Source organism: Triturus cristatus, chromosome 3_1, assembly GCF_964204655.1.
Source record: "Triturus cristatus chromosome 3_1, aTriCri1.1, whole genome shotgun sequence".
NCBI classification, from domain to species: Eukaryota; Metazoa; Chordata; class Amphibia; order Caudata; family Salamandridae; genus Triturus; species Triturus cristatus.
The window spans coordinates 812,221,341-812,235,608 of record NC_140583.1 but is presented as its reverse complement, the minus strand read 5'-3'; the positions used below and the strand labels follow the sequence as shown (position 1 = coordinate 812,235,608).

At 43.9% G+C, this 14,268-nt stretch overlaps 1 protein-coding gene across 2 annotated transcripts in view; it reads left to right on the top strand.

The window, feature by feature from the left end:
• LOC146861092 (uncharacterized) overlaps window positions 1-14,268 on the top strand; it is a 311,460-nt gene that overhangs the window by 231,038 nt on the left and 66,154 nt on the right. The window contains exon 1 of one of the 2 annotated variants that reach the window (XM_085645149.1): window positions 4,457-4,579. The exons of the other annotated variant lie outside the window; for it this stretch is intronic. The gene's annotated coding sequence lies outside the window, so the exon portion shown is untranslated. Of the gene's footprint in view, window positions 1-4,456; window positions 4,580-14,268 lie in introns of those variants that run through there. 2 annotated transcript variants of the gene reach the window in all.

Genomic DNA, 14,268 nt, shown 5'->3' with positions numbered 1-14,268 from the left:
AAATAATACTGTTGGGCACGAAGTACATAGCACATGTTTCTTGATCACAGTTCACATTGGCATCTCCCATTAACTGTTCAATTTGGGGTACATCCAAGGACCATGTGGTGACTTCCAATGACAACCATGCGTGTATTGGTATTTAGTAAAGTGTCTAGTGCTGATACCATTAAAACGTTTGCGATAAAACTATACTAAAATTGCGATATGTACAATAAGATCAACAATTTGAACCTATCATCAACTGGTTAAAAACATATTATCATTTGTTAGACTATTGATGCTGCCATTTGAACCCTCTAGGAGTTAAAATCCTTTAAACGCATTACGCGGTAATGTCAGTGAGCAGTAACCATTTCATAAGCAAATATATGTTAGCTACACTGGTGTGCTTTAGCATTTTGTTGTTAACATAATGTTTCAAAAAATCAGTAGTAGAGTGGATCACTGGTCCTGGGAAACCAGGGTATAGCATGGTTAGTACTTTGTACTGTTTAAGAAACCCTCATTCACGTTTGGTTAAGGATCGGGATTAGCGGTATATCTTGATTCTCCGCTGGATTTGGTATTTAACGTGATCGCATAATCATTGGGTTAATCCAATGCTTCCTCCACCCGGAGGCTTTTACCACTGGTAATCACAGTAGTGATCGTGAATAAAAAAGGTGAGGTGATTGTGGTGAAGAAAAAAGTTGTTTAAAAATCTCGTAAAGCCAGTAGATTTCTTTATTAGTACTGGATTCGGGATAGGTTAAAAAGAGTTTTTTAGTTGTGCACGTATCCGACTTATTATGGTCAGGTGCACTTTTTAAAATTGACTTATCTACCCACCTGACGCTTTTCAGCTCTAACCTGAACTTAATGAAACCAATGCAGTCGATCCCAGTTAAAAAACTTGATCACCAATTGCTTCAAAAGATCACGGTATCAGATATCCCATGGAAACGAAAAAACATTGAATCCCGATCCTTAACCAAACGTGAATGAGGGTTTCTTAAACAGTACAAAGTACTAACCATGCAATACCCTGGTTTCCCAGGACCAGTGATCCACTCTACTACTGATTTTTTGATATATTGAGACAAGGAAGCTGAGTGGACCTAAGCCCTTCTTTCTCCCTCCTATCTGATTTTTGAATAGTTAACATAATGTTGCCATCATTACATACCACAAATTCCCGTTAATTATATTCTCATGGAAGATACATATCCTTATAACTTGATTTGTCTTCCCAGCATTGTATGCAATTAACAAACATGAACATGATTTTTTTTAAAGATCATTTGATGTTCAAGATTTTCAATGTCCTACTCCTAATATCCATGCATGGAGGAAATATCCAGACAATCCAAAGACTCTGTATTCTGTGCTATCAGTTTTTTAAATTTTAACAATCTCTGTTAAACAGTTAGCTGCCAGAATCCTGCAGATTGGAAATAGCCAGGTTATTGTAGACTGTTTGTACACAGGACAGAAAAATAGGAAGTGTATTTCTGTTTCATGTGCGACCTCACATGCCGGGCAACTGGGCGAGATATCAACACCATTCCCATTACTGCGCAAGATATTAATTGGAAGAATACATACCTAAATTTTAGGTATAGTGATTTTGCAAATGGTGGTTTTATTCGGTCCAAAAAATCTTCTTGCTGCATTTTATCTTCAATACTAGGGAACCTGCATGTCAATTCCACTGCACTTCTCCTGTTTAGCCAACTGTCCTCCACATAGCGCCAATATCTCTTTTTGAGGAGATTTAGAGACCTTTTCAGAATGTTGCCAGGGTTTAGCCATAGATCACTCATACCCAGTTTGACCAGCCATGTTTTTATATAATTGAACCACTGAACACACCCTCTGGTGTCTAATGATAATACATCTGGGAGTGATCCTTTCATGGGCAGTGGTGAATCGTTCAACCAAAAAGCTCATCCAAAATGTTACGGGCCGGAGGGCAATCGCATTGGCAACGCTCTTCATGCCCAGATCTAAGTACATTGTTGTCAGTGGAGCATTTCGGGGGAGCTCCAACACTGATCTCATGAATTTATTTTCATTTTTTTCAATGGGGGCTACGTTAACGTGTCCCCTTAACTCCGCACCATAAAGTGTGGCTCCTATTCCCTTCGCTTGATATACTTGAATCACTGGGGTCACCGTCAGTAAGTTGACTTTCCTAGCTTTTTGATTAAGGCGGTCCCCACGTGTTGTAGCGAGAGTTGGCTTTTTAGTAATTGTGATGACCATGATAATGTGTTGGTAAGCCTCACCCTTAAATAATAAAATTGTCTCACCTCCTCTAGTGTAGTTGGGCCCAGCTTTATACTTCGTTTGAAGGACTTATGACAGTTGAAAACAATGAATTTTGTTTTTAAGGTATTCATTTTTAATCCATGTTCCTCACAGCCCCTCCCAAACTGGTCCACTAAGTTTTGAAGCCCCATCGGGGACCTGGAAATGAGCAGGGTGTTGTCTGCAAACAGTAGTGCAGGCACCTCTTGCCCTGTAAGCTTAGGGGGATCACCCCTACAATCTGTTATTTGCTCAATCAGTTCATTTATGTAGAGGGTAAAGAGGGTTGGTGCGAGGACGCACCCTTGCCTCACTCCATGGCTCACCCTGATCTGGTCCATTAGCCCACCCTCACTCCCCGATCTAATTTGGGCATAATTATTTGTGTGGAGTCTGATAATAATTTGCAGGAGGTTTTTTGGGTTCCCCAATTTGGTGAGAGCTGTCCAGAGTTTTTCCCGTGGGACTAAGTCGAATGCGGCATGAAGATCTACAAATACTATGTGTAAAGTGCCTTTCTTGATTGTTACATATTTCCACAAGATCAGAAGGAAGCGAAGCAACTGATCTATAGTGCTTGTATTCCCTCTGAATTCTGCCTGCAGGGGTGATGGTAAATTCCCTTCCCTCGTCCAGTCATGGATCCTCTCCAGCAATTGCCGACAGAATATTTTCTGGGCAATATCAATAAGGCTGATGGGCCTGTAATTTACCGGGTCACTTTTGTCTCCCTTTTTGTGTATGTGGACTACTTCAGCGCCCAGCCATGAATCTGGTATTTCTGCCCCTTTTAGTATGGCGTTGAATGTACAATTTAAAATCACACTCCATATTTGGGGCTCAGAAAGATAGAGATCCCCGGAATTTGGTCTAGGCCTGGTGCTTTCCCCCACTGCAAGGTTGTAATTGCATCCAAGGTTTCTTCTAGGGTAAAAGTGAGGTGGCCTGTGCCTGTTACCAGTTTAAAAAGCTGTCTAGTTGCTACACCACTGTCCATCGGTCCTGCATGCAGATTCGAGAAGTGGACTTCCCATGTCTGCGGGAGGATATGAAAGTTTTCCTCTATGACTAAGCTTCTTCTCCCTTTCCAGATCAGGTGCCAAAATTCTTTGCTATTTTTGATTTGGGCCACAGCTAATAGGTCTTGCCATACCCCTGCGTACCAGTTTCTGTGTGCCTCATGTTGTGCATTTTTGTAGGCCTTCCTTTTCATGGCTACGAGTGTTCTCTGGCCAGACTTGATTGCTCCCATCAATGATTGCAGTGCTAGTTTGCAGTTTTCATCAAACCACTAGTTTGTTTTGTTTCTGACCTTTTTCTTTCCACTATAATTTTTGTAGAAAAATATATTGATGTTATTTAAAAGGGTTTTAAATGTATCCGCTGTGACTTGCTTCTGCAATCTTTTGGTGCCTAAGGTCACCAGGGAGATGACAACTATGGTGTAGATTTGTGCCAGGATCTCAACACTGCTCTCAATTAATGGCCATTTAACCCGCGTTTTGTTATTGCTAGTGATAATGCGGTTAGATGAATTAGATTTCAAGGGGGTTTGGTGAAGACCAAATACTTCTATTAGTTCCAGAGAGAGAGCGTTATGGTCGCATTTGTATCTATCTATTACCCACATGTCAGCTAGGCTTGACCATAGTTGTACATTGAGCAAAAAGTAGTCAATTCTGGTTTTACAGTTCACCCTCTTATATGTGTGGTATAATCTATGGTCAGAAGTGGAGCGACCATTTACAGCCCTCAACCCATGTTTGTAGGTCAAGGAAGCAACTTGGAGTGCTGCTTTCACATTTTTAGCTGGTTGCCCATAACTCAGGGGCGGTATGCCTAGTTCTGCAGCCTCTTCATCAGTAATGTTTTTGGTTACTTCAAGGGGCTCAAAGGTTATATTGGAAGTCTCCCGCAATACCTATATAGTGGGATGCCCTTTCTTTGTTAAGAAGCAAACCTATTATAAATGTTCACTAACAAAACTGACCTGTAGTTGATGGTATCTTTGGTAATCTGGGCCTGCAGGTTGGATCTATCTAGATCAATTTTATTTATAGAAATCCCCTGATTTTAGTCCAGATTATTAATCCACCTCTCTGTATTTTATCAACAGCCCATGTCTCCTGGAAGAAGCAAATATTGTAGCTATCTATCAGCTTCCCCCAGTCTTCACAAGCAATCTTAGACCTAAGACCTGCAAGATTCCAAGACCACCGTCTGAGTTTCTTGATGTGCTCATTATTTGATTGATGTTCCCTCACCTCACTGGAGATCAGATGAATGGGTGAGTCAGATTGTGTAATCATTTGGGTTGGGGACGGTCCCTCCGTGACACTGGTCATGCTGACACATGATGGCTCTTTTGGAGTGAGATGGTAATTGCCTTCCTTTATTGTGGTTGATGTAGCACTATGAGGAAACAGTCCCTGTACTTGTCAGGTATGCCTATTTGCAGAAACTGCTGGAGTCTTGGCCTGGTAGTTAGTATTAGTAGTATTGTGCGAAGATCCCTCATGCTTTTGATCAATGTGCGGTACTTTACTTGGGGGAGGGGGGCTTAAACTGAATCAATGATCTGTTAGGAGGAAAGGTGTGCTGGTCCAGGTTAAGTAAACCCTTTACCAAGTCACTATCAGCCAGGTCCAATATGATGTGATCTGATTCTTTAATTGTAAAACAACGCTTAGTGCTTAGTATATCAGATCGTATAATTGAACGGCATTGCCTCACCGTGCCTTATCCAGTGGGTGACTTTGATGACCAGGGCCTCCCTCGATTCTGCTAAATCATTTGTCAATTTAGGTACATTTATCATGAACACTCTACAACTAGGCACTTTAGAGATTTCGAGGTTCCTGCCCAGGCTTCCACCCCTTGAGAACCCACCTTTTCCATCACTGTACCCTGATTTTCCATGTGGGGGTTTGAGACTATGTTCCCCTGGCAAGGCCTTTACATGTGAAATTGCTCTTACGCCCTTTAATTCTTCCAGTGATCCTTCCAGTGGTCCCTCCATACCCATTGCCGCTCCATAAGCGTAAGCTCCACCCTGGTGCCATCCCCCTTCATATGGATTGCGGCGCATAGTGATCTGTTCAAATATCTTCCCTTTAATGGGACACAAGGGCGGTGGGGCTTGATGGAACAGCTGAGGATTATAGTTGGTTGCCACACTGTGCTGGTGGTTTGGGATCCTTGGACGCATAATGGGACCAAAGCTCCTGATTCCATCGCCTGGGATCTCCACGCCTTTGCTTTGGCAAGACATATAGCCATGCCCCGTCCCCCATATTGTGCTAGAATGCGCGATGTTGAGCTGTTCTGTGAGGGACCCTACGATTTTCCCGAGTGCAAGGACTTCTGATGTTAGTTCCTTGACATTAATTTTGAGTTCTCTCAGTTCAATTTGGAGTGCATTGATGTTTTCAACTGTCGAGGCATTCATTCTTCCATGCATGATCTCGGTAGCAATAAAGAGTCTGCTTGAGTGCCTGTGGTGATTTTGTAGAGAGCGTCGGGGGCCACTGAGTCTTTTGTGACAAGAGGGTCAAATCGGTTAGAGCATACTATGTTCGGGGCTATCACTCCCTCCACCATGGTATTGGTGCTGTCAAGAACTGAGGGTGGGTCCCCAGGGTTAGGCTTCTGATGTTTTTGTCTGCTTGTATTACGAGAGTACACTTGACATATGGTTGTGCCCTTAGTAGTTGGCTCAATGCGTGTGTTCTTTTTTCTGGATTTACTTTGTGTAAAAAAATCTGCCACTTTAGAGCTCATTTGAGGTGGCTTATTCTGACCACTTAGCAAACTCTATACCTCTTCAATTAGAGTATCAATATTGTTTGCCACACAGTTTGTTGCAGCGCTCGCTGTTGGCCTCTTTCCTTGCTTAGGGGCTCAATTTGGCTTCCTTTTGTCTTCAGTTTGCCCATCATGTACAATAAAACATAGGTACCTGAATGATGCTGAGTGCACCCTTCCCTCACTAAGTCTTGCAATCTAAAACTAAGAGGGGTGGCCCAGCCCAGCCTCTTCCGGGCTTCAGCGGGCGTGGACGGGCCTGCCCTTGGCCCGGGCGTGTCCCCGTGCGTGTCCCGTGCCACGGGCTGACGGCACGCTGATATGCGCGGTGGGAAGGCACGGGGGCTGGTATGAGTGAGAGTCCCCAGCGGAGCCTCTACCCAGCAGGCACAGCAACTAGGTTCGTTGGCAGCTAGAAGAGGTGTGAAACACAAGTCCTTTCACACTGTCCACACTCCAATACCAAGTTGGTCCTTCCTCTCTGTCTACTCTTCCTGTTTCTTTGCGCGAACTCTTCCTTGTCAGACTTCACGCATCTTGTTTGGATCCATCGTTTCCTCAGTTGATTTCTGCAGCCACCATGTTCCCGGCTCCAGGCCTGATGCGCTGAACCGACCAATCATCGCTTAGGCGCAAGCCTGTGCGGAGTCACGCGATGCGGAAGCGAGGAAAGCCGGCGTCTTGTGATTACACTCTGCCTAATAGTAGTAGTATTAGGCTTGATAGTATTAACTGTATGATTAAATATAGGTTCAACAAATGTCAAAGAAGAGAAACATACACCTGAGCAGAAACCAGCACACAAGGTCGATGGGGGTTTAGATTTATTAGGAGGGTTGATCTTACATGTAGATCTATCCTGAGGAGATTATTCATTAAATGCTGGTACTAATTTATTTTATAAGTCAGTTAACACAATGGAGGCAAGGAATTGTTAAATGTGCATGCAGTTGCCTGCTTCAGTACCTGAGGGCATTATATACCACCATATACCATTGACATATGATATTACATGCAGCCTGTTGAGTATTTTCTATGGAAGGGGCCATTGTGAGTATTACTATTCAAATTATGATTTTGTTTTTTCAGAATTTCTGCTATTCAAACACTCTAATAGACATTTACATGCTCAAGCTGCTGACACTTAGTATTTTGCCCTGACTAAAACGTTAGATACTGCTTATGCACATAGACATAATTTAAACAGTGTCCTTACTGACAATGAAAAGAAATTCTTAGATCAAGTAAAAGATAGATATAGAGCAGTAAAGATTAATGCAGCTAAGGGAATTTGTGTTACCAGCTGGTCACAGGAAGAGGTAGATCATCAAACCGCAAGAAAGACTGGAGCATTTACATTAGATTGGCAACACCAAGAGAAATTATGCATACACAATGATAAGAAAGAATATGACACTATTCATGTAGGGGAGAGTGAGTGTGATCTTACTTTTGAGGTTCGAGGATCTTGGAAGTTGTTCTTAGATTGAACAGATCCTGTGATTCCTGGGGTTTATGCTGTTTGTGGAAAGAATGCTTATTTCGAGTTGACGAACAAATGGTATGGAACAGGTTATGTGGGACTAGTGTTTCTTGTTTGGGAAGAGAAATCTAGGCCCAAACAAGGTGCTAGTGCTGGAGAGATTGTGGAAGATATTTTTGGTGCTATAATTCCAAATGTAGGGGTGATAGTGAATGGCATCAAGATTAGAAAACGTTCCACTGTAGTTGATAAACTGTCTACTGATACTGCTGGAGCTTTGTTGCTTGTAAATACTGAGATAGTTGCTATTAGGGCTATGGTTTTGCAGAATCATCTTGCGTTAGACAGCTCGCAAAAGAAGGCAGAGTCTGACGGATGTTGAAAGTTCAACAGTATTGGTTGCACTTACATCCCAGACAAACGTAAGGACTTACAGAAGTACATAAAGAACATTAAAGACATACATAATGAATGAGTGGATTGGAAACAGAAGGTGTTTGGGATTCAGTTGTATGTGGATTTAATGCTATAGGTAGATGGTTTGCGAATCTGGTAAGTGGTTTAGTGGGTTCTATTTTGAGACCACTGTTGATTATTGCACTTTGTGTACTGGTTTTGATTGTGGGTGTGAAGGTGTACAGGAGATGTAAGGCAAAGAAAGGAGTTTCTTGAAAAAAGGAAGAAGTAGAGTTAGAGAGAAAGCAGAACGAATACTACAATTAAACTAAGCATTTGGAGGAGTTCAAGCAAACAGCAATTGCTACAAGGGGTTAACTTGGTTCATCTGCCAAGATCAAGAGACTATGTGATGGCTTGATACGCCATCACAGGGGGATTGGAGCAGTGTAATTTTGATCCCATCCTGAGATATTGTAGGAGTGCATCATAATCATTATTAGTCAGCACTCAAATATATTCTGTGTGATTAACATTACTAAAAGAAAATGGAATACTGAATATTTAAAGGGCTCAACATCAAAAAGATACGATAGTATAAATTGTGTGTTTAAACGTGACTAATAGAAGAAGCTGAAGTACTTATTCATTAATATTATAAATGAAATCTAAGTTCCTGACATGATTTACTTTGGGGCTAATGAGCTGAAAAAATGTGCAATTAATGTTTGGAATTTATGTGAAACACAACATTATATTCACTTGAGTGGATTTTAATGAATATTTGTTACTAGTCTTTTGTATTACTCATGTGTTAAGAAACTTAATTTGTTATCTATTTACAAATGTGCAAGTATCTGTAATCAAGCGCAGTGTTCAGTGATAAAGTTGACTGAACTTTTAAGGCCTCCTGTATGATTTAAGTGCAAATACACACGGCAGTGTAACATTTGATTTGTGTTTAACCTTCAATGTGGAATGTTTCCGTTTTCATTTTGTTTCCACTGCAGGTTGTTATGTCATAAACTTTTATAGCGCGCACGGCTACTCATGAGTGTCCCGGTGCGAAAAAAACAGTTAGAAAGAAACAGAATGGAACTGGGGGAGATTGTTATTAGGCAAACTGCAGAATTTTGAGTCTTTTCTTAAACACTGAAGGGTCGTTGATGATGCCCTGTTCTAGGGGGAGAGAATTCCACACTTCAGCCGCTTTAAAGGATAGCGAGCTCCCTCCAATCCTTGTCTGCCGGAAGCGAGGGATCAGAGCTAAGCACTGTGAGGCACAACGCAGCTGTCTTCGTGGTGTATAGAAACTAAACCGCTTCCTTAAATAAAGGGGCCCTCTGCCATAGAGAGCTGAATGGGCCATCGTGAGGGCCTTAAATTTCACTCTTTGGGCCACTGGTAACCAGTGCAAATCCCGCAGATGATGTTTAACGATGGACCAGCCAGGGATACCCATCAGAGCTCGGGCCGCAGTGTTTTGGATGACCTGGAGTTTCTTAAGCTGGTATCCTAGTAGGCCAATATAGAGTGCATTGGCATAGTCAAGGCGGCTGAGAATCAGGGCGCGCATGACCATCTCCCTAGCGGGCCTCGGTAATAAAGGAAGAAACTTCTTGAGAGACTTCAATGTGCCAAAACATTGACCGACTAGCTTTTTAACTTGTGTGGAGAACCTGAGGTTTTCCTCGAACCAGACACCCATGTTCTTCACTGCCTGTCCCGAGGTGTTGGGGAGTGGATATTCTGGCGGCCAAAGTGCTTCCCTGAACTGTGGGGGAAAAGATCCGAATAAGAGGATTTCGGACTTGTCTTCATTGCACTTTAATTGGGCGGCTGCGAGCCATTTGAAGACGGCTGACAGACAGTTTTTAGATTTCATTGGGGAAGTATATGAATCCTTCCAAGTGAAGAGGAGCTGGGTGTCATCTGCATATGCAATGATTTTTGCTCCCAGCTCCTCTGCCAGATAGACCACAGGGGTGACATATACATTAAAAGGAGAGGACTCAGGGTAGAACCCTGAGGAACTCCGGTGGTCACCTTTTGTGGGTTTGATGAGAAAGGAGGTAGCCACACTTGCTGTGATCTGTCAGCCAAAAATGACTTAATCAAGTCCCATGCAGGGCCAATGACACCAATCTTAGCAAGGCGCGCTAATAGCAGTGGGTGAGGCATCGTGTCGAAGGCGGCAGAGAGGTCCAATAAAATCAGAGGCGCTCTCCCCCTCTCGTCCAAGCATTCTCTGATGGCTTCTGCTATTTCCACAAGCGCCGTTTCCGTGCTATAAGTAGCTCTGAACCCTGACTGAGCAGGATGTAATGATCCTGAGTTCTCAACGAAATTGGCCATCTGACTAAAGACCGCCTTTTCACATACCTTGGCAACCGCTGGAAGGAGGGAGAAAGGGTGGTAGTTGGCGGGGTTAGCCGGGTCAAGAGAAGGTTTTTTTAAGCAGAGGGAGGAGTTTGGCCTACTTCCATTCGGGTTGACTGTGGCAGATTTGAGTTAATAAGTGAATTAACTTCCGGATTAACAACTTCAGCTACAGGCGCGCTTGGCAAGGGTCGGTGGACGAGCCAGACTTCAAAGATTTCAGAATAGTCAACGAGTCTTGGTGAGCAACAGCAGAAAACCCAGACAGAGAGAAGGGTTTATTAGAAACATCATGACTAAAGCTGGCCATGTTCGGCAGAATAGATGGATCCTGATCATGTTCAAAACTGGCTTGTACTGTCTGGATTTTATCAATAAAGAAAGTAGAAAGTTTCTCGCACCAGATGGCTGATGAAGGTAATGATATCTCCTCTGCCCTCGGGGTCACAAAACATTGCACAATGGAGAAAATGTCCTCTGCGTTATTGCGAGACTCTGCTATGCGTTCAGCATAGTGCTGACTTTTGGCCACGTTAATAGAGGCGTAATAGCCTTTCTGGGCCTTTCTCAGTGCAATCTTCTCGAGGGGGCAGTAAGCCACTCTCCAGGTCCGTTCTAATTTTTTACAATATTTTTTTTGCTCTTTAAGTTCCTTTGAAAACCATGGTTTTGATGGAGAAATTCAAGCTCGCTTTACAGCGCCAGACGGAGCTAACTATTCCGCTGCCTGTGAGATTCACCTCTCAAAATTTTTCACCTCTCCCTCCAAGCTGGTAGAAGGGGGCAGACGGGAATCTGTCAGTATTGAACAGAAGGCTGAGGGATCAATTTTGTGAATGGGCTTCCCCTGGACCTGTTTGCTCAAGGCATAAGGCACTTGAGAGGTCCCAGAGAAATTGATCAGAAAGTGATCGGACCAGGTTACTTGGAGGGGTTCAGAAGTACAAATGGGAAAATTGGAGCAGATCAAATCTAACGTATGCCCTCCCTGATGTGTAGGGGCATTAACCCATTGAGTGAGTAGAGCGATGTTCAAAGAGTCATGAAGCTGCTTGGTGTCCCTCCCCTATGAGCAATCGATATGAATATTAAAATCTCCAAGAAGAAACTTGGAAAATTGCAATGTTAGAGGAACAACAATGTCATCAAGAGCTTTTAGGAAATCTCCAGGGGGGTCAGGAGGTCAATAGATCACCATGCCACCCATCGTAAAATGCGGCAAAATAATAATGGAGAAGTCAAGCGCTACGCCTTCTCCAACTGTGAAGGCCTCGCCCCTCCGGAGAGCCCACTTGTCTCTGAACACGATGGCAACACCCCCCCCCTCTTCCTGTTTTACGATCAGCCCTGGAAATCTTATATCCCCTCGGAATTGCGAATTCAATGGTAGGGTTAGAGAACTCATTGAACCAGGTTTCTGTAATAAAAAGTAGGTCTAATTGTTCATCTGAGAGCAATTCAAATATTTCCTGGGCGTGTTTCACCACAGAGCGTGCATTGATTAATGCAGCCTGAATGGTGTGCTCTCTGGTAGGGCTAGATATTTGGGGACCCTGAAATTTGGGATTGGTCCCATTAGTATGTAGATGGAAATTACAGGTGTCACAAGTCAGATACAAATTATCATTAATAGCCCATCCACCAGCACACTTACTGCTGCTATGGCGCAAAGCGTGTAACTCCTTGTGGCTGTAGGTGAGACCAGGGCCGGGCACCTCTGCAAGCAAACCGGCAGCATGGCTGGCGCTGGACGCTCCCTCGACGCGAACGGGGGCAGACGAGCTTGCCTTAGGCACGTATTTGGTGCGTCAGCAGCGCGCCCGATGCGCGCGTCCGTGCTGCGCGCCTATTTGAGAGCATTCCCCGGTGGTAACTAGAGAGCTGCCTGCCAAAGATGGCGGCCTCTATTGTCAATCTTAAGCCCACCCGGAAGAGAAGTAGGAGAGTACACCTCTAAAGTGACTTGTGCGTGAGTAGAGAAGATAACAGATGTCTGCTAAATCTAAAGTGGTTGTTGTTTTCCACTTTCTGAGATTAGGCAAGGTACAAGGTGTGGACAAAGCCTCATTACTTAGCAAAGAAGGGCTTTGTTTTTATTATATAGCAAGGTATGAGTTTGGCAAGGAGAAACACGGTGACGAGCTAAGAGACGGGTTCTCATGGAGGAGGAGAAGAATGGCCAAGGACGAATGGAGTTGTAACTTATCGATGTGGGAAAGGTGGTGAAAGTATCCAATTCGAGTGGGGAGTGATGGAAAAAAGTCACGTTGGATCGTCTGCCTTGGATGCAACTGATATTTTATGCTGTAACTTAGAGAGAGAGATACATCCTAGGACTTCATGGGGTACAGACCTCTGCTTCTGCTTTGAGTGGCTTCAAGGTACTTGACTCATGGTTGGAGTGCTTCTACTGAAGATTCCGACAGCTGACACCTTTTCAAATGCCTGTGCTTAACCAAACTCTTAGTTTAGGGTTGCCCCTTTTTTCGGCAGTGTAGAAAAAGATAGCGTGCTCATACTTACCTTTGAGAACCATTTGATGAAATTTAACTCTCAATTCTTTTTCCTGATTACTCTTATTATCTTTTTCTTTAATAAACTTTTTATTAAACATTTTGCAAAGTATGACATCAGCATTACTTTCACATGACATGCGGACACAATTGTTTCGGTATCAATATAATCATTACTGTGCGTCTTATAGCGCCCCCAACCTCGTTCCATCTGAAGCGTCTTTGCGGTCCCTCTACATATACTACATATACCTATTGTGCGTGCGCCCCCTCTAAACTGTTGATATACTGGCATCTGATTCCGATTCGTCCAGCGGGGGGGCTCACCGATATTGCCTCGATAGATGTTCCAGCCTCCCCAGACCTTTTCCCATTTTTTCGGACATCCCCGGTGGATGTACACTGATTTTCCGCCACCATTCCATGTCCATGTCTTTGCACCATTGAGCAAGTGTGGGGCTATCTCTGGATCCCCAGCGCTGGGCAATGTTACGTTTGACTATCGTCATGCCCAAAGTTACCCAATCTTGAGCCACCGCATTTAAATCTGTTGGTTCCCAAATATTGAGCAGGCAACACCTCGGGCTTGGAAATGTGTCGATATGTGTGACCTGGGACAGCGTCTGCATTACTGCCATCCAGTACTGTATTATTTTGGGGCATAGCCAAATAGTGTGGTAGAACGTGTCCTCCTCCCCGCACTGCCGGAGACAGAGCGGTGTTTCCGCTCAATGTATTTTGTGTAGGAGTGTCCTAGTGTAATATGTACGGTGTAAGATTTTTAATTGGACTAGCCGCAGTCTTGATGGGATTGCAGCTTCTCTGGGGAAGGCTAACGCCTCCCGCCAGTCCGCCTCATCAATCTCTCCAAGTTCGTGTTCCCACGTGGCCTTCAGCGCTACCATGGGGTCTTTTCGTTTATTGACTATTTTCCTGTACGTCAGTGAGATTGCCTTTTTGCGGAGGTGGTCCGTTAGGAGCCAATCCTCCAACGGGGAGGCCTCTTCAGGCCTTGTATCTGGTGGTATTAGGAACTGGAGTGCATGTCTGACCTGCATGTATCGAAAGAATTCTGTCTGGGCCATGCCATAAGTGGCCTGAAGATGAGCAAAGGCAACCACCTCACCCCTCTGCCACAAGTCCCCAACTTTGGAAATGCCTATTAGGTCCCAGCTACGAAATCCCTTGGTCCTACCCAGCATTCCAAGTCGCTTTGCATCCCATAATGGCATCGCCAGTGTGACAACATCGTCCCACCCTAGTGTACGTTGTACCTCAAACCATATTCGCAGTGTGTGTCGTGTAGGCCCTGTGATGGTGCGTTGCTTCCTTTTATTGTATAAGGCACCCATTATCCCTGACGACTCTAAGAGGTGTCTATCTAATCTGAATGCGGGGTCG